Source organism: Heteronotia binoei, chromosome 1 (genome assembly GCF_032191835.1).
Source record: "Heteronotia binoei isolate CCM8104 ecotype False Entrance Well chromosome 1, APGP_CSIRO_Hbin_v1, whole genome shotgun sequence".
NCBI classification, from domain to species: domain Eukaryota; kingdom Metazoa; phylum Chordata; class Lepidosauria; order Squamata; family Gekkonidae; genus Heteronotia; species Heteronotia binoei.
In genome coordinates this window covers 209,649,229-209,668,668 of record NC_083223.1, presented here as the reverse complement: position 1 = coordinate 209,668,668, position 19,440 = coordinate 209,649,229, and the positions used below count along the sequence as shown (strand labels likewise).

Sequence of the window (19,440 nt, the reverse complement as noted above, 5' to 3'; positions counted from 1 at the left end):
AGCTTCCAGAAGCACCACACACCTCCACAGTAACATAAAAGGGCATTTGGGGTGGAGAGGGCTGCCAAGTCACAGAGGACCCCCACCCTGATTGGGTTTTCAAGGCAAGAGACAAGAAGGAGCAGCAGGGAGCTGGCTGGAGGTGGATGGCCACAGTGGCTCCTATTAACGTCCAAGTGTTTCTTGCAGTGCCCCCTCTTCCTCCCCCCCCTTTGGCAGCCCCCTCACCTGAACTTTTATTGCTTGGGTCCCTCCATCCAAGATTTTCTGGCTACAGCCCTGCCACTGAGGGTTCCCACATTGCAGAATGGGCCCACTGATTTCAGGAAGTCATTGAACCTTTGTTATAGGATTTATTTTAGTTTTCTTTGGTTGGTTGACAGCTTGTTTGCAAAGGAAGCAACATGTAACCTGCCCTGAGCCTGTTTTACGGGAAGGGTGGGCTAAAAATCAAATCAAATAAACAAACAAACATAAAAACACTTTTCTAAGTTCTTGAGTTTCCTTTCCCCTTATAACACAGTGAGGTCCTATTGTTTGAAAAAATGGCATCATGCCAGTACCGAATCAGATTCAAGGTCTTGGTTTTGACCTTCAAGGCCTTGAGAGGTCTGGGACCAACATAATTGCAGGACTGTCTCTTCTGTTACATCCCTGGTTGAGTGCTACACTCTTTTGATAGCAATCTGCTGGTGATCCCTGGCACTGAAGAGGCCTGGCTGTCCTCGACTAGGGCCAGGACCTTCTCTGTTCTGGTCCCCACCTGATGGAACTCTGCCAGATGACATACAAGCCCTGCGGCACCTTATGCAATTCCGCAGGGCCTGTAAGGCAGAGATGCTTTTGCCTGAGGACTGCAAAGGCTGGCACCTTTATTTCCTTTTTGTCCACCTCCCTTCAGCAGTTTTCTCCCCTGCCCCCCAATGTGCTCTGATAGTTCCAAAGGAGAACTAAATTAGCGAGACGCCATCATGGGTTTTAGAGCTTTATTGGCTTAATTTAACTTTTTGAAATGTTTTACTTGGAATTTTGATTGTATATTGTTTTCGGTTGTTCATTGCCCAGAGCCTGGCCTTGGCCGGGATGGGCGATCAAGCAAGTCCAATCAATCAATCAGTCATCATAATCTCAGCCTATGTCTGCTCTCACATTAGTCTGCTAGTTTTAAGACTGTCTCTTGAGGCTATGCCTCCCTCTTCAGAGAACATGTGAGGGGCCACTGAGGAAAGAGTCTTACTAAATTTTTGACTAAATTTTGCCTCAGCAGAATGGAACTTTCATGCCTCCCTGCTCCCACCACAGCCCACAAACCTCCATCAAATTCTTCTCCTGGAGAATAGCTATTGTCCTGTGTGCTTCTATTTTTTTAATAGAACCTTATAATTTCAACTGTGTTTTTATTTTTTAAATGTTTTAATTGTTGCCTCCTTGTGACCCTGATTGAGTGGAAAGGTGGCATAAAAATATTTTAAATAAATAAATAATAAAATAGATTGTGCCCAGGAACAGCATGAGAAAAGTCTGCAGCAAAAAGGAAGTATCGATAGAAATTGCCAGTTTACAGTCCTGATCTGGATAGCCCAGGTAAGCCCAATCTCATCAGACCTTGGAAGCTAATCAGGGTCAACCCTGGCAAATACTTCGGTGGGAGATCCCTTTGGAATACCAGGAGTGGGAGGCAGAGGTTGGCTGTATCCAGCCATTTATCTGAATGTCCTCTATGCCCCAGTAGGGGTCACTAGTAGTCACCATGACTTCCAGACATGTGCACACACACACAAAACAAACAAACAAAACAAAAAAGAAGACTAAGAAGAAATTGCCAGTTTACTTTGGAACCAATCCTTTTTATTGCAATGTCTGGTTTATGGCATGCCTTTCCTCTTAACCCTCTTCTTAATCCTAAACCACCAACACCAGTGGTATTCATTCTGTACATTGTGGACAGCCACATTCTCAATTACCATCAACCAAAAGAAACTCTACATTTTATTGTGCTTTTTCAGTCATCATAATCATAATCTCAGCCTATGTCTGCTCTCACATTAGTCTGCTAGTTTTAAGACTGGCTTAAAACAGTCTCCCCAATAGTTGCTTCTGGGCTCCATTGTTCACCCCCCCTGTGAGAATGTTGCTGAACTCTAAGATTTGACAAACTTTCTAATATTTTTCCTCACAAAAAAGGGGAAATAACCAAAACATATAAAGCAAACAGATGGAAATCTTCCCCATGCCACTGTGCCCATATAGGAGAAAGTAATTTTAAAAGTATGATGGGAGTAAGGTTTTATTATGACTATTGTAATTCAAGAAGCATTTTAAGGTAGATGCTGAGGTGATACAATTTAGTACACCTTCTGGTGATATCAGAGGTGTGTGACATATGCAAATTAGTTGTGCTAATGAGCTCCAACACCTACTCAATGACCCCTGCCTCCATGTATCTATCTAATCCCCTTTTAAAAGCTGTTTATTTCTGTAGCCATCACTACATCCTCTGGCAGCAAATTCCAGTTTCATCACTCTCAAGTCTGAGACAAGTGGCCTCAGCACCACTGAACTGTAGTACTGCAGAAACAACTCAACCTGGCTCTCCTGGGCCATTTTGATTTCCCAGTCTGCCCACCAAGACCTGCAGAGCGAGAAGGCAACAGTCACTCCCCCCCCCCCCCCCCCCAGCCCGGGCTGGGATTCTGAGCTCTAATGCCTCCCAGACCCAGCCTGAAACACTTATCCACCAGATCACAGCACCTCAGCTAATGCCTGGCCTTGCAGTCCGTCATCTGTTTGTTATCAATGGTGCATTGGCTAGAAGAGATGAAAGAGGTTGCAGACAGAAACTGCGAGGCTCCCTAAACAACAATGGGCTCCTTGATGAGGACAAATTAAGACCTTTTGCCCATGTGGCAAGAGAAGCTTTTCAGCTTCTCAGGAAAGGGGAGGAGAGAGGGAGAGGGGTCTTAACCTAAGGCAAAGAGGGCTTTCCTCTGCCCTTTCTCCTAGCTGGACGCTGAGGGAAGAGAGGCAAAGAAAGGAGCTCTGCCTTCCCTCCCCCCCTTCCTCAGCCAGCCAGCTGCAGCTGCAGCAGGGGCCAGAAAGCCCCGGCGCTTGTCATATTCCCTTTCTAACCCTGGGGGCATCCTGAGGAGGAAAAAAAAATCTTTTGCTATTATATCCAGGGGGACATGAATGTGCAGAAACAGGACTGACTGGTTTCACACGCTCTTTTGCTTTAGACCGAGCCTCTCTCTTCATTATCGTCAACCACAACAGCCCGCCTGCACACAAGCGAGGGCGGGAGGGAGGAGACAGCCCTCACACCCCCCAGGAGCAGCACCGGGCATTGAGGGCAAGCCTCAAAAAGGCCGCCAGCGGGATCCTGAGGGAGGGAAGCGCCGCCGCTTCTAGCCGCACAGAGCCAAGGGTAAGGAGAAGGTGCTCTGGGCGACGCCAGCGCAGCGGCCCTCTGGCGGGGTCTGGGAGGGCGGTGGGGGACTGCCCAGGGTTACGAGGGGGCGCCCTTAGATTGGCAGTGGCGGCGCTCCGGACGGCTCCTCAGGTGCTGGGTGGGGAAGGAGGAGGAGGAGGCGACGGGGGGGGGGGTTCCAAGCTAACACGGCGCGGGGGGGGGGGCTGTGTGTGGAGGCGCGAGCGACTGACCCACAGGAGAGGCTGTCCTGCTGCCGACCCTGGCGCCGTTTCGGGAGAGAGAAGGCGGGGTGCGGGGAGGGAAGGGCAAGGTGGCCGGCGGCGCGGCGTCCGTTTGTGTGGGGTCTCTCCACCTTGAGACAGAAGCATAGCAGCCGCCACCTCTTGCCTAGCTTCGGATGGGTACGGAACGGAGGGGTGGGTGGGGGGCGGGACGGGAGGCTGAAGGAAAGAAGCTGGCAGCCACTCTTGTCTTGTGCAGAAGATGAAAGTAGCGGGAAATCGGCCGTTCTCCTCGCCCTTTTTCTCTCCTGTGCCCTCCCTCCTTCTTTCCTTCCTCTAGCTCGCCTGTGCCAGAGACTGCACGCTGCGCCAAGCTCTCCATTAGGGAGAAGCTCCCGACCCTTTCCATTGGGCTATAAATAACCAGGCCACTTTAGTTTTAATTACACCCTCAACCCCCCGCCACCAGCCCTGCGTTTCAGCATCCTCCTCCTCCTGATGGCTCTTTATGCTCTAGGCGGATACAATGAGCAGGTTCCCTTGGGGAGAGAACTGCCTATGAGCTGCTACCCTCAAGCTCCCTCTGACTGGCTGGCAGCGCCGCTTCGGTGCAGCGGAGATGTGACAGTGTGCCTGTATCTAGAGAAAGTGTGTATCTAGATATAGATATCTCCATATTTAACTTACACAAAAGGCGGGTGCCTACATGCATTCGTACATTCATAAATGCATACATGTAATACCTCTACAGGGAAGGAGACCCTTTTTAGGCTCAAGGCACAACTCCCAAGTGCAAGGAGATTTGATTTAAATGAGAGGTGAGTTGTGTGCCTATATAAGAGGTGCCTATATAAGAGGTGGATATTTAAACAGCCCTTCCTAGGTGAGGAATGTTTAGTTCTTGTCCAGAAGACGAATTCATGCAGCAAGTGCATGCTTGCCCTATATGTGCATAAAGGAGATGTGTGTGTGTGTACACACACGCACACACAAATATGACATTGGTTGAAACACTTAATAAGTGGTTGCCTTAAGCATTCCTGTTTTTATCTGATGCAGGCTACTCTCATGGAGTGCCATGTAAATAAAGAACAGGAAAAAGGCAATAATTCAGAAGCATGCATCTCTCTAGTACACTCTAGGTATGTGTTAACTAGATTCTGCTTTAGACCCCTCTCCCTGCCCCTTCTAGCCAATTTGTGGAGGTATTTATCTGTAATATTTTGCTGCAGTGCCTAAGCACATGAAGATAAATGATTCCCATTTTCCCTCCTTGCCACAATAACTCAGCCATTAAAAATTCCCAACTTTGAGCTAAAAATGGCATCTCAAGTAATACCCCTGAGGGGGTTATGTGGGGGAGGGTGGAGATATAGAAGAAATGTGAACAAGTTGCTTCAGTAGCTCTTCCACTTAGTTTTCATCTGAAAAGTCTATTTTGAACTAAGAAGGGTTACTGAGCTGTTGTAGAGTTTTGCAATGACTGGATTTAATTTTGAAAGCTGGTTGCCAATATTTGTGAGTCATTTCCTCGGAATCCTACCTTTGGTGTTTAATTCCCTTAGAAGGAATCTTGTAAAAGTATAGTAATAGCTCTTAAACTTCACAGAAAGTAGCATTGAGTATACTTGAAGACAAGTTGCTTTTTGCTTCTAAACACTTATTTTGCTTTTGTTTGCATTATTCAGTGGACAGAAAAGAAGTCAGCAATATAATTAACCCATAAAACATCTAATTTAGTATGTCAGTGACATTTGTGTACTGCCCCGTTAGGGTGCAAAGCCAGTTGGAAAGGCAACTTTAATTGGTACTTCTTTTTAGAAGAATAATTAAAGAATCAAGAGAACCATATTGTGATTTTTTAGAGTTCTTTGTTAGGAGTGGTTTCCCTTGTCAGCCCACATGGAGTTCTCTGACCCAATTTCTTTCGCTTAAGATTTATACATTTCTAGTATTATATATGTATATATCTAGTTACATACACACCCATGTGAAAAAATTATCAGCTGTGCTTTTCTCCAACGTGGACTCAAATTAGTCTGTGTTTAGGTTATCTTAGGACTTTTTCCCATTTAGCATTCCTGCACTCAGAGATACATTTTTAAGCAATCACATGATTTGCCTCTGCATGAAAACACTATGTGGGAATTAGTCATCCCTGCAATTTTTTTCAGAGTCATATCCATGGACAAAGTCAGACAAAATTTAGGAAGCCAGCTAACAGATGATCCTGGGACATGCTGCTGTTCTCACGTAGCATTTCCACATGCAAGTGCTTAAGAGATTGCATTAAAACCTGTGAGCTCATAACATTTCATCAGAAGCAGCTTCTACACACACAAGAATATTGATGTTGCCACTGGCAGAGTGGGAGGGATGGGGCAGTCAGCACTTGAGAAAAAAATAAACTTGGCTTAGAATCTTGGAGGAATATAAACATTTTATTGTTTTCCAAGTACTGACAGTTTCTTGGCTTTTACAGTCTCATATGGAACAATTCATACAATAAACTGAACAGAACTCGAGTTCCTAGATGCCAAAATGCTCTGACAATGAAAATGTTGTATATTTGCATAAATCCTTGTCATGTGGATCAATTCAAGTTCTAAATTTACCATAAAGGCATGCTCTCTTCTACCAATCTCCCCCCCCCCCCAAGAATCATTCATTGGGGAAAGTAGTTATCCACAGTGTTATTGGAAGAGCTATTTATAAGGGGAATCTGTTTTATGCCTACTACCTGCCTCTGCCTTGATATATAAACAATACATATCTATATTGTACAATAATTGATGGTATATCTCTTTCCTGATGGAAGTGTCTGGGAAGACTGAATGAGAATGATGCCAATTAGTATAGCCCATTGCTTAATTATCACTTAATTAACCCCCAACATTTTAAAAAGAAAGTGCAGGAAATCATGCTATTTAAAACAGCTGTTTCTAGGGATCTCAGAAGAGTGGTAATGAGATCCTGGGGCCATATTCTGAAAAAACTGGAAACACAAAACACTGCTTTAAAAAAAATTGATTTATTCTCTAAGCTTACTGAACAAAATGGTAGCCTTAAGAAAGTAGCTTCAAGATAAAGTAGCTTTAAGAAAGTAGCTGCAAGGTATAGGATGAAAGCAGTACTAGAGAAATGTAAAACACTCTTACATATGACTCCATATATGTCCAGGTGAAAGATACAGGGGTTTAAAAAACTCCTTTTGACCCAGGGGACCACTGGCAGTCAAAGAATCATTGGTTCGACTGAGATATGCCTATATTTAAAATACAAAAATGTGTTCTATGAAAAAGACATGGCCTTTTCCTCTGAATGCTAGTATAGTAATTGTAAATTTAAGATAGTATATAAATAAGAAATACCTGACAAATCTAAGGAATTAAGCCATGAATTATTTCCATGTTAAAGCTGTTTTTAAGCTTGTATGATGTGTTTCTTTCATATGATTCTATTTTATTTTTGCATTAAGCCATTCAGCAAAACCAGTGGGGGACTTACATGTACCTAATAAAGTTCTAAGGCTGCAAGTGTAGAAGATGCTGGACTTTCTTAGAATTATCCTTTCCAAAGCACAGAAGCATTATATTTGGTGTGTTGGCATCTGACAGTGATTCCATAAGTAAATGTTCAAACCTTCTTGTTTTTTATAGAATACCATACATGTTATTACTTACATCTCCAGTACAGTATTTAACAGGAATGAATGGAGCAATAAGTATGTTGCCAGTCAGATCACCATTGATAATAGGAAAATGGAAGAACTGGTGTAACATCCTTAACATATATTTACATTCTCAACATATATTTACAGTCTCATTTATTTAAGCTTTTACTTCATCATTTTCTTCATATTTTTGTTTTTATATCAGCTTCATTCGGTCTGCCAGGCGGTTATCTACCTCTGAAAGATCTTTTCATTTCCCAACCCCACTCTCTGTGCTCTTGCTTTCAGAGGTGATGCAACCAGAAAAAGGGCTTCATCAGTAGTGGCACCTCTCTTATGAAATGTCTTTCCCCTTGAGGCTCACTTGGTGCCCACATGCTCTCTTTTAGGCAACAGGTCAGAATGTTTCTGTTCACCCACTTTTTAAAAAATTTAAAATACCATTTGAGTCTGGAAATTTATTTTAAGCTACCAATGATCTGGTTTTTATGGTCTGTGTTTTTAAGCTGGGATGGGTTTTTAACGCTGGACTAAAATCAATATATTTTAATGTTTTTAGTTTTTTTTATTTTGTAAGCCATCTTGGGCAGGGTCCTGGAGAGATGGCATAAAACATTTGTTAATAAAATATTTTCAAGAAAAATATTAAGATGAAAAACCTCAATTGCTACCTTAGAGATGGACAGAAGTATCACGAGGGACATTCAAGTCGTAGCTCTTCTGTTTTCACTTGTTTCTGAAGCGTAGTAAGCTGAAGCAGAGAATTGTCTCTGTTCATACAGTTTTTAATACAATAAAAATATGCCGTAATTCAGATCAGCGCTGACATGACAGAACAACTCTACTAAGGACTGAGGAGCTGTAAGAAACCATGGATTCAAGGTTCAGCAACACAGCTTTTAAAAAATACCATGAGATATTTCTTAACTGTAAGAACAATTCAAGACCAATGAAACAGATTGCCTTGGGAATCTTTCTGGAGGATTCTGTTAAAATAAAATTATAACTATTCAGTACATATCTGGTAAGGTTTAAATCTAGGAAGCCTTTCATTGTGGACCATTCCATGATTTATATTCCATGCTCTGTTGTTTAAAGGCAAAGGTAGTCCCTGTGCAAGCGCCAGTCGTTTTCGACTCTGGGGTGATGTTGCTTTCACAATGTTTTCATGGCAGACTTTTTACGGGATGGTTTTCCATTGCCTTCCCCAGTAATCTACACTTTCCCCTCAGCAAGCTGGGTACTCATTTTACCAACCTCGGAACGATAGAAGGCTGAGTCAACCTGGAGCCAGCTACCTAAACCAGCTTCTGCTGGGATCGAACTCAGGTCGTGAGCAGAGGGCTCTGACTGCAGTACTTCAGCTTTACCACTCTGCACCACGGGGCTCTTGCTCTGTTTATGCTGTCGCAAAAAGGCTGCTCTGCCTGTTATACAAGGCATTCATTTTAAGGAACATCTCCCTTAAGATGGTATTCATCTTAAGGCACATCTGCATTCATCTTCTGAATTCATCTTAAGGCACATCTGCATCAGAGCTTAAATCCACTGCTATAGGATATCAGATCCCTAGGCAGATGCCTCCAGTATACATGGCAAACCTGTCCTCTAGGTTCATGGGGTCAGCACAATACAACTCAATACAAACTATTATTTTCTGATATTTGTGTCCAATTAACTTTGAACTGGAAGCATTAGAATTTCCCCTATGGGCATACCCTGAATCTGACTCCATAGGAATCTGAAGTGTGCAGCTTCTTCCCTAGAACTTATAGGGCTACCTATCTGTATCCACCAAAGTACAAACGTTAGCTAACTTATATTCTAATAGTGATGTTAACCAAATTTTAGATCAGGGGTGTCAAACTCATTTGTCATGAGGGCTGGATCTGACATAAATGGGACTGTGTGGGACCAGGCCATGAGTGTCATAAAATGTAATGCCAGGTAGCAAAGGTGTCAACTTTATAAAGGACACAAAACGCAAAGTTTTTTTTTAACTTAAAATACAAACGTAAAACTCTTGCAATATGTTGTTTAAAATGGAAAGGGTGAAGGAATAGTGGGATTTAGCAATGCAATTTTAAAAAGAAAAAGCATTTTTTAAAAAGCAAAAGGATCACAGCAGAAACTAAAAATATAAAATGCTCTGAGGCTAGGAAAATGTAAAATGGCTGGCCATTGCAAGCTTCTCCCCTTCCCCCTGGGTCTACTCAGATTGGCAATGGCTCTCCAGTGTAATATTCCCCTTTGGTTGTAGGTTCCCAGATTAGAGTACTCACTAGGCACCAGTTCTCAGGTCCATTCAGCAGAGAGAAGCTGGCTCAAAGCATCAGCCCTTTATTTGTAAGGACATAACTCCAGGAAGCAACAGCTTGAGATGGCCATAGGAACCCTGGAAAGTGAAACTAAGCTCCACTCCATTGAAACACATTGCAGCCCAAACAAAGTTGCAAGAAAAACATGGAATGGATTTTCCATTATGGTCTCTATCTGGGCGTAGAGACCTTAATGGAAAATCCATTCTTCATTTTCTTTGCAGCTTTGCAAGCCCGGAAGAGCTTTCTGCTGCAGCTGGCAAAGATGAAGGGGCTGGGAACTTTGGCAGCCTTGAAGCTTCAAAGGGTGAGGACAGGAGGGGGGAGAAAAGAGCCGCGGGCCTGATAAAAGCCTTGGGCAGGCTAGTTCTGGCCTGTGGGCCAGACATTTGACACCCCTGCTTTAGATACTTAAATCTGGAGCTGTGAGGAGGCAAGACATATATTTCTATAAACCTGAAAAGGGTCCCAGGTTTGCAGAAAGATGTAATTTAAAAAAACAAACAAACAACAGCACGGGGGAGTTTTTAAAAATCCAAAAATAATAAAAGGAGCACCTGTAGTTTTAAGCTATGGATTCCCTCAGTTGCTGTTGCTAGGCAACCACAGATCCCAAGACTTGGTTCGGTCAATAAAAGGCAGCGTGATGGGGCAGGACCCTTTCCAGACCTATTTGGGTCCTTGAGGGAGGACTCATTGGGGCCAGCTCTAAGTTAGGAAGTTCCTGGAGATTTTGTGGTGGAGTCTGAGAAGGGCAGGGTTTAGGGAGGGGGGGAGGCCTCAGCCAGATACTATACCATAGAGTGCACCCTCCAAAGCAGTCCTTTTCTCCAGGACAGATCTCTGTCATCTGGAGTTCAATTGTAATTCTGGGAGATCTGCAGGTCCCACCCAGAGGTAGGCAGCCCTAGGCCTGAAAGCAACCATAAGGTGACTTGATACCACCCAACTTGCATGACTCAACTAGGTCTGGCTGCTTGTTACTGCTCAGCAGCAGCCATCCTATGATACCCAGTGTTGTGTAATGCTTAGGCCTTCAACTTTAATCTGGAAGACCCAGGTTTGAAGCCTCATCTTGCTGTGGAAGTTCACTGGGTGATTATGGGAAAGTCGCATATGTTCACATATGTTCAGGCCGAGCTACCTCACAAGATTGTTGCTTGGATAAAAAGGAGCAGAAGATAAGCTGCTTTGATCCCCACTACAGAGAAAGGCGGGGTATAAATTAAGTAAATAATAAATGTATCTGACAATGAGAGGCAGAGAAAAGATAGATTGGTGAATATCTCAGAAGGAGGGAATGAAGCACAGAAAGGGAAAAGGAGCAGCAGAGAAAATGGAAATAAGATGGGGAGGAGAAAAGTTAGGTGTCACCCCACAAGTCCTTGAGGATTCCTTGCCATACAAGTAGGCCTGGCCTCATGGCTGGCATCACACAACTGGGCCAGTTTTCCTTGGCAGAGGCTGCTGATGGGGGTGGAAGCTTAAGGCAGAGGGGCAGATAAAGGTAGGTTGGCTGTTGGGTGGAAAGGAGACAGGGTTGTCAACTCCAGGTTAGGACATTTCTAGAGATTTGGCAGGTGGAGCCTGGGGAAAGTGGAGTTTGAGGAGGGGAGGAATCTCAGAGGAGTATAATGTCATAGGCCCCCCTCCATGAAAACAAGGATTGTCAACCTCCATGTGGGGGCTGGACATCACCAACTGCTTTCCAGGTGACAGAAATCAGTTTCACAGGAGAAAATTGCTGCTGTGAAGGATAGACTCTCTGGCACTATACACTGCAGAGGTTGCTTCCATCCCCAAACCTCACCCTCCCCAAAGTCTCCAGGAGTTTCCAAACCTGAAGCTGCCAATCCTAAGGGGAACTGGCCTCTGTAGTTCGGAAATCCATTGTGCTTCCAAGAGATGGTGAGATTGGCAACTCTGGAAGGAGAGAAGGAATCAGGGAAAGGGAAAAGGTGGGAGGGGCTTTCAGAAATGGGAAAGAGGAAATAATAGGGGAAGGGGAAATGAGATGCCTCCTTCAAATTCTTGCAGGTTCCCACTTGTCTATATACTAATAGCCAAGTTAGCCAAATCTTTGGATACTTAAATCCAGTGACTGAAGGGTTTTAAAAACCTGAAAATTATGAAAGGAGAATGTGTAGCTTTAAGTAATCCCTCAATGGCTGTTGCTAGGCAACCACAATAATCCAGGCTGGGTTTCTGAGGGAAAAGGGCATGATCCTTTCCAGGCCTATTTGGGCCTTTGAGGGAGTCATGTTGCCAGCTCCAGGTTGAGAAATTCCTGGATGACTTGGTACCACCTGTCTCGTATGACTCAGCTAGGCCAGGCTGCTTGCTACTGTTCAACTGGACCGAGGCGGTTCGGCAGTATTGCTGCTGCTAGACCTATCGGCTGCTGTCCCGCCGCCTCGCCGACGCAGGAATTTGGGGGCTAGCCTTACAGTGGCTCTCCTCCTTTCTGGAAGGGCGGGGACAAAGGGTGGCTATTGGGGGGGAGCTGTCTCAGAGACACCCACTTCACTGTGGGGTGCCTCAAGGGGCAGTTCTCTCCCCGATGCTGTTCAACATCTTTATGCGCCCCCTTGCCCAGATTGCACGGAGATACGGGCTTGGCTGTCATCAGTACGCTGATGATACCCAGCTCTATCTATCGATGGACGGCCGGACTGGTGATGTCCCTATAAATCTGGACCAGGCGTTACAAGCCGTGGCTGACTGGCTCAGGCTGAGTGGGCTGAAGTTGAATCCGGCGAAGACTGAGGTCCTTTGCGTGGGCCGCGGCGGACCAGGAGGGGAGATCACCCTACCGGCTTTTGACGATGCGCCACTGATGCCAGTGCACAGGGTCAAGAGCCTGGGAGTGCTACTGGAATCCTCTTTATCAATGGAGGCCCAGATAGCTGCCACTGCTAGAGCCGCCTTCTTCCATCTCAAGAGGGCAAGGCAGTTGGCTCCCTTCTTGGAACGCAGCGACCTAACAACTGTGATCCACGCAACGGTCACCTCGAGACTAGACTACTGCAATGCCCTCTACATGGGGCTGCCCTTATACCGAACACGGAAACTCCAGGTAGTGCAGAACGCGGCGGCCAGGCTGCTGGTGGGACTACCTCGGTGGGAACACGTACAGCCTGGGCTGCGAGACCTGCACTGGCTGCCGGTTGTGTACCGTGTTCGCTATAAGGTGCTGGTCATTACCTTTAAAGCCCTATATGGCCGAGGACCTGCCTACCTTAGGGACCACCTCTCCCCATATGTCCCCCAGAGAGCACTGAGATCTAGTTCTCAAAATCTTTTAAAAATCCCTGGGCCAAGAGAAGTTAGACTGAAGACAACCAGGGAGCAAGCCTTTTCAGCAATGGCCCCTCGATGGTGGAATCAACTTCCAGAGATGATGCGAGCCCTGCGGGACCTGAATCAGTTCCGCAGGGCTTGCAAAACCTTTCTCTTTCAGCTTGCCTTTAAGACAGAACCTGGCTAAATTGAAATTGACCTGTAGCCATCTAGCCATCTTAGGTATGATTGTGACCTATAGCACCTTATAGCACCTGTTTATCTATTTTAATTAATTTATATAATTGAATTGTATTTTAAACTCTTGTTTACATTGTATTTTATTCTAATCATGGTGTTCCATGTCTGTGAGCCGCCCTGAGCCCGCCTTTGGCGGGGGAGGGCGGGATATAAAAATAAATTTACTTTACTTTACTTACTTTACTTTACATCCTATGAACACCAATGTGATGTAGCAGTTATAGTTTGAAAGTAAAGTCTGGGAGACCCAGGTTTGAAGCCCATCTTGCTGTGAAAGCTCACTGGCTGATTTGGGGCCAGTCACATACTTTCATCCTAACCTACCTTACAGGGTTGTTGTGAGGAAAGAAAATGAGGCTAGGAGAATAATGTGAGCTGCTTTGGTTCCCACTGCAGATGTAGGTAGGGTATAAATGAAATAAATAATACATATAGCTGAAGATTGGAGGCAGAAAAAAGGTGGGTTGATGAATAGCTGTGAAGGAGAGAATGAGTCAGGGAAAGAGGATATGGGTGTTGATAAGAGAAGGAGAAGAAATAGTGTGGTAGGGGGATACAGGGGAAAGTTTGGTGTCACCCCATAAGTCCTTGAGGGTTCCCTACCATGCAAATGGGCTTGGCCCAGTAGTTGGCACAACACAACGGAACCATAATTTTCTTAGATTGAGGCTGCTGGTGGTGGAGGCGGGGAAATTTGAAGACAAAGGGGCAGATAAATGTAGGTAGTCTGTTGTGTGGGAAGGGAAGAAGGAAGCAGGAAAAGTGGAGAGTTTATGGGGGTTTTCAGGAAAGGGAAAGAAGAAATAGTTGGAGGGGGGCAGAATGAGATGCCTCCTGCAAGTTCTTGCAGGTTCCTGCTTGTATGATCTATTGCAAATAAGTCCTCATATTAGCTTTGTTTGCTGGATGTTAACAGAGTTTTGTATCATATGTTCTTTTTAAAAAATTCTGAGCTAAAGTAATACAAATTTTGCTCCCCCCAAAATCTGTGATGTATAAATATGCATATTATGGCAAAATGAATATTCTTATTTATGTTCCATAATTAGATCCTTGTGTTAGTCCTAGGGAGAAGCAAGGAGCCATGCAGGGTGTTCAGGGTCTGACTATTGAAAAACTCCTTCCCTTGGGTTCAGCGAAAGCATCAGGCATTTCCTACACACCTCTAAGACTTATCTTCACAGCCATAAATGCTAGAATACTGTCCTTGTTTTTTTAAGATGAAAGCCAAGAGTCTCAGAATGCTTAATTCTGCACTCTAATCAAAATTCTCCACTTGTGTTGAATTATGAAATAGACATAATAAACTCTCTGTAAGACAACTAAAAGTCATTAAGGAAAGTCCTTGCCAGATAGCAGTTTCTTGCCTAAGATTATCAAACATTAAATGCACTGCTATTAGATAACAACTCCTTCCAGGCCTATAGTGTGATTCTAACACCATGCCCAATAATATGTGGATGTAGCCCTGCTGTTTGTATAGAATATTGAGTTAACTAATGAAGCCCTAGCAGTACCCAATGCTGCTTCCATCTTAACTTTACTTTTGGCCTTTAGGGATTTTAGTTGGATTTTGCAGCATTATTGTAACAAGCATTTTAAATTTAACTTCTGTTTCAGTGGCATTCTGGAACTGCATAAAGACTTGTTTTCATTGACATTGTGAATGGCACCATTACAGCTCTCTCATTAGCATCATAATGACTTAAAGGAATAGTGAGTGAAAATGGAGTTGTTGAAGGAATGGTGAGCAAATAGAACAATATAGCACTGCACTATAGACTCTTACTGTGTAAAACACCCGCAATGGAAGTCTGACATTTTAACCTTCAGGCTGCTTTGGATGCCTCAGGGTTTCCTCATTAAGCATGGCAACATGGAAAATCTGTGGTAACCTAAGGATTAAAGGCTGGGTTCAATAAAAATTTGGTCTGGCTTTCATACCACTGAAGCCCACTCAAAACTTTGCAAATTGATTAATATGGATCTAGCCTATAGAATCCAGGCATTCTGTATTGTGCTCAATTCTGTACTACACATTTTGATTTATTGTTATCATTTTTTATTAAATAAAATAACTGAAAATAGCATTAAGGTAATATTAATAGTAAATAAATGTTTTAAAAATGGAATTAAAATTTGATAGGAGTAATGAAATAGCCAGTTGCCATAACTCACTCTCTTTGTTCTATTCTTAAAAGCTTGAGATATCATTACTCTGTACATGAATCCAGGACACCAAGAAACAGATGAAGGGATTGTCTCAGTTCTCGGTGGCTTCCACGGAGTTCTATAGAATAAAATAGATTTATTTATTATTTATTTATTATGTTCAACTTGTATCCCGCCCTCTCCGCAAGCGGACTCAGGGCGGCTCACAACATCATGTCAATACAATTAAACCAATAAAACATATAAAACCATAATTTACATTTTCAATTTTTAAAACCAATTCTGTGGTGCTGCATCAGTACAATATAGGCGGCATTGAGTTTTCGAACAGTGATCACCAGCATTCTATATGATGTCCCTCTTTCAGTTAAGCATCGAAGGCCTGCTTAAAGATAGGCTTCCATCTGATACAGTTAGGAGGGTAAAACTTGCCTCTCACACTAGGCACTTGTTTCATCAGGCATGGGACACAGATCTAGTCCCACTCCAGTGATGTATTCTGATTTCACCCTTATATTTGCTCAGTATCCTGCCTCCTTAAACACATCATCCATCATAATGATTTAGCAAATATAAGAATGATATGCCATTCAAGAAGTTTGTTAGAAATCACGTTGGTGTCTATATACACATAAAAACAAGCATCATAAAAATAATGCACAATAATATGATTGGAAGACAAAAATCTGAGCGGAGAAGTCATGCACCAATGGCAGAAATTGTCCCATCACTGGAAATTTTCAGCAGGATCCAAGCCATGGTCTTGCAAAGACTTCCTTCACTGTACTGTATTTTAGTGTGGTCTAAGCCATCTAATTCCATAGAGTCATTCTAGCTTCATAGACTACAGAAATAGCTTGTAATGCCACAACATCTACTGTCTTTAGCATATCAGTTGTGCTCTCCTTGATGAGTAAAACTCCTTGGAAACTTACCTTTGGTTTACATGTGCAAGAGAATGAGGTGCTGAAGACTAGAGAAAGGACTATAGCATTTCAGACTGCAGATGGAAGATTTTAGCTTGGAATGTTCCTTTGCATCTCTCTCGGCTTGACTTCGCGAACGAAGATTTAAGAAAGGTGCAGTAGTCCACGTCTGCTGCAGGCTCACTGGTGGCTGACAGGACCAATGCGGGACAGGCAGGTCCGGCCACAGTGGCTGCAGGGAAAAGTCTGATTTGGGGTTGGTGCTGTAGCAGTACGATTCTTCCTCAATCTCCTTTTGTCCTCAAGACCAGCTATGCGTGCGTTCTCAAAGGAAGAGACAGCCTGGTGGATGGTATGCCTCCATGCTTTGCAATCTGAGGCTAGGTCAGACCACTGGTGATGGTTGATGCGACAGGTACCAAGGGATTTCTTCAAGGAGTCCTTGTACCTCTTCTTTGGTGCCCCTCTATTTCGATGGCCGGTGGAAAGTTCACCATACAGGGCAATCTTGGGAAGGCAGTGGTTTCCCATCCTGGAGATATGCCCTGCCCAGCGCAGCTGCATCTTCAACAGCAATGCCTCGATGCTTGTAACCTCTGCCCGCTTGAGGACTTCAGTGTTGGTCACAAAGTCACTCCAGTGGATGTTGAGGATGGTGCGAAGGCAGCGCTGATGAAAGCGCTCAAGGAGTCGCAGGTGATGACTGTCCTTTGCATACTGTAATGGTGTCTGATTTTCCCTGAGTGTGTGAATCAGGACTTCTTCTTTTTTAAAGCAAGGCCGGTGCCCACATCTAAATGCAGATTACTGACTTTTCTAGCCCTAGACATGGCTCATATAGAAAGTATCACTAGCCCTTCCTGGCCCAAGCCACATGAGGCAAGAACCATTGTTCAGCAGAAGTATGATACCTTAACTATAGGGGCTTCTTCTGGCATCACTGTGCCAACTGCTGTGCTATCTTAAATGAGGTTATCAGGAAACTGCTACATGTTCTGCTCTGGCAAAGGGATTCTAGACAATTTCATATACTATATAGGCCATTTGTAAGATTTTCAGATTGGGCTGTTTCAATTTGGGTGCAGTTCATAAACTCAACTCTAGTTGGGAGGTATTTATGGGCAACAAACAATGCATTTCTGGAAATGGTTGTTTACTGGGAAACACAAAAAGTGACTCCTGGAATGCCTGAGATTCAGCTTGTTTTTAAGCCATTTAATTTACAGTGCCATCTTCATCAGTTAAAATTAGTGTTGTGGAAGTGTGGTTGTTTCCCTCTGAATGTACAGATTGGTCTTTCAGGTCCCCATCTGTAAAATAAGAATTGCACACTACCTCATAGGGTTGTTGTGGGGATATAAGCAAAATAGCATTTTGCAAATCAAAGGTGCTATATAAATGATAAAACATCAATAAGATTGGAAATGATAGGCCAAAGGGGGTTCAAATGAAACACAGCTGAAACATGGTTGCTAATGAGCACACTGAACTCGGTGGAATTTGCTTCTGAGCAAGTGTACTTAGGGTTGCAGTCTGTGGGTGAACTCCATATCCGAAAGGGTTAACAACAAATTTCAGAATGGAAATGAAATACTGGCACTTTTTGCAGGTCCTCATGAGATATCTTGCATTTCCTCACTTGAGTTACAGGAACAATCAAACATTTGAAATAATAGTCAATTTATTTGCATACTCAGACAGACATGTATGTGCTAGAGTGCTATGATACGTGTGGTGAATCATCCATTTGCCCCAAGCCAGCAATGCGATCCATGCATGAAAACAGGTTTTTGTACAAATACAATCCTCCCTCCTCCAGTTCTGCAGTGGGAAAACCCATACATCCAATGCCAGCATTAAATATTGGGGGGGGGGGGGGCAGGGGCTGGAGATTAAATCCAGAAAATCCCTGCCCTGTCCTCTACTTAAAGGAGATCAGTTCTCATCCCCTTTTCAGTGGGGGAGATAACACCAAGGCTTTGAGTGTACTTTCTTTGGCGTTTTTAAAATGTATCTTTATTTATCTTATTTTTAGCCCACCTTTCTCACTGAGACTCAATGCGGATTACACAGTACAGAGAGACTTTAAAAATGAAAATAAAAATGTAATCATACAATATTGGATATCTTCAGTGAATTGCCTGCTTTATATGACTCTGTCTTGCTGTATAACTTGTATAACAAAGAAAGCAAATGTCTCCCCCCCCCCCCCCAATAGGAATCCAGTCTGGAGAAAGTAAAGTCAGAAGTGATTTTCTCTGTCCAGCCCAAAACAGTTAAATAAATTGGTCCTTTAGCAAGGGAGGCTAGACTGCTGTTAAAAGACAGGAAGGAAAGGAATATATTTCAAATTAATAGCTTCCTGTGCGGAAAACATCCCTGGAAGTATGCAGTGAGTTCATAGATAAATAGGACATTCACTGCTTTGCTGGACAACAGAATGAACGGGTTAAGTAATATTATGTTGAATCTGCAGCAGTGAAGTTTTCCTGTTCCCATTTTTCATCCTGAAGTAGTGGAAATATTGTAAGTGCTGCTGGCTTGAGCTGCCCTTTCAACCATTGGCATCTGGATAAATGGTTGCAAGGCAGACACAGGATTCTTGCATCCCGTTTCCAGGCTGAAATAAAGTGAGGTTCTCCAGATGCTTGGAAAACCCACTTCTTACAGTTTTCAGCTTTGACCCTCCTACTTCATCAGCCTTGTCCAGACAGACTTTAATTCTAAACATGCTGTCGGCTTTCCGTTCCGCATGACCCCCAACCCCTGCTTTGGAGGACCCTTGTCTTCCTGTAGTGGCATTGACTTAGGAAATGTATGAAAAGGAAACGGAATTCCTCTTTCTTGGAGAGCACATTGGAGCAGAGAGGAGGCTTCGTCTCACTGCCAAGGAGTAGGTGAATTACTGGGAAAAGTGGATTGTGATGTGGATTGCCTACCCATTTAAGAAAGTTTTCTTGTGCTCCTGCTCCCCCCCCCTTTTTTTTTTGGCTTGGGACTGGATGATAGCTCAGGCAGCCTGGCTCCGGCCCCAGAGTCCCTGCTCCTGTTTAATATTCTACTTGCTCCACTGATGTTGTGCTTGGCTCCTATGGGACTGCAATTCACGGCTTGAAACCGGAGCCAATTTTCTGTCTTAATCTCAGTGTTTTGACTGGAG

At 43.8% G+C, this 19,440-nt stretch overlaps 1 protein-coding gene across 1 annotated transcript in view; it reads left to right on the top strand.

The window, feature by feature from the left end:
* Positions 1 to 3,159: 3,159 nt before the first annotated feature.
* The window catches only part of SERTAD4 (SERTA domain containing 4), a 35,868-nt gene continuing 19,587 nt past the window's right edge, over positions 3,160 to 19,440 (top strand). Inside the window, exon 1 of the mRNA XM_060247286.1 lies at positions 3,160 to 3,424. The gene's annotated coding sequence lies outside the window, so the exon portion shown is untranslated. The remainder of the gene's footprint in view (positions 3,425 to 19,440) is intronic.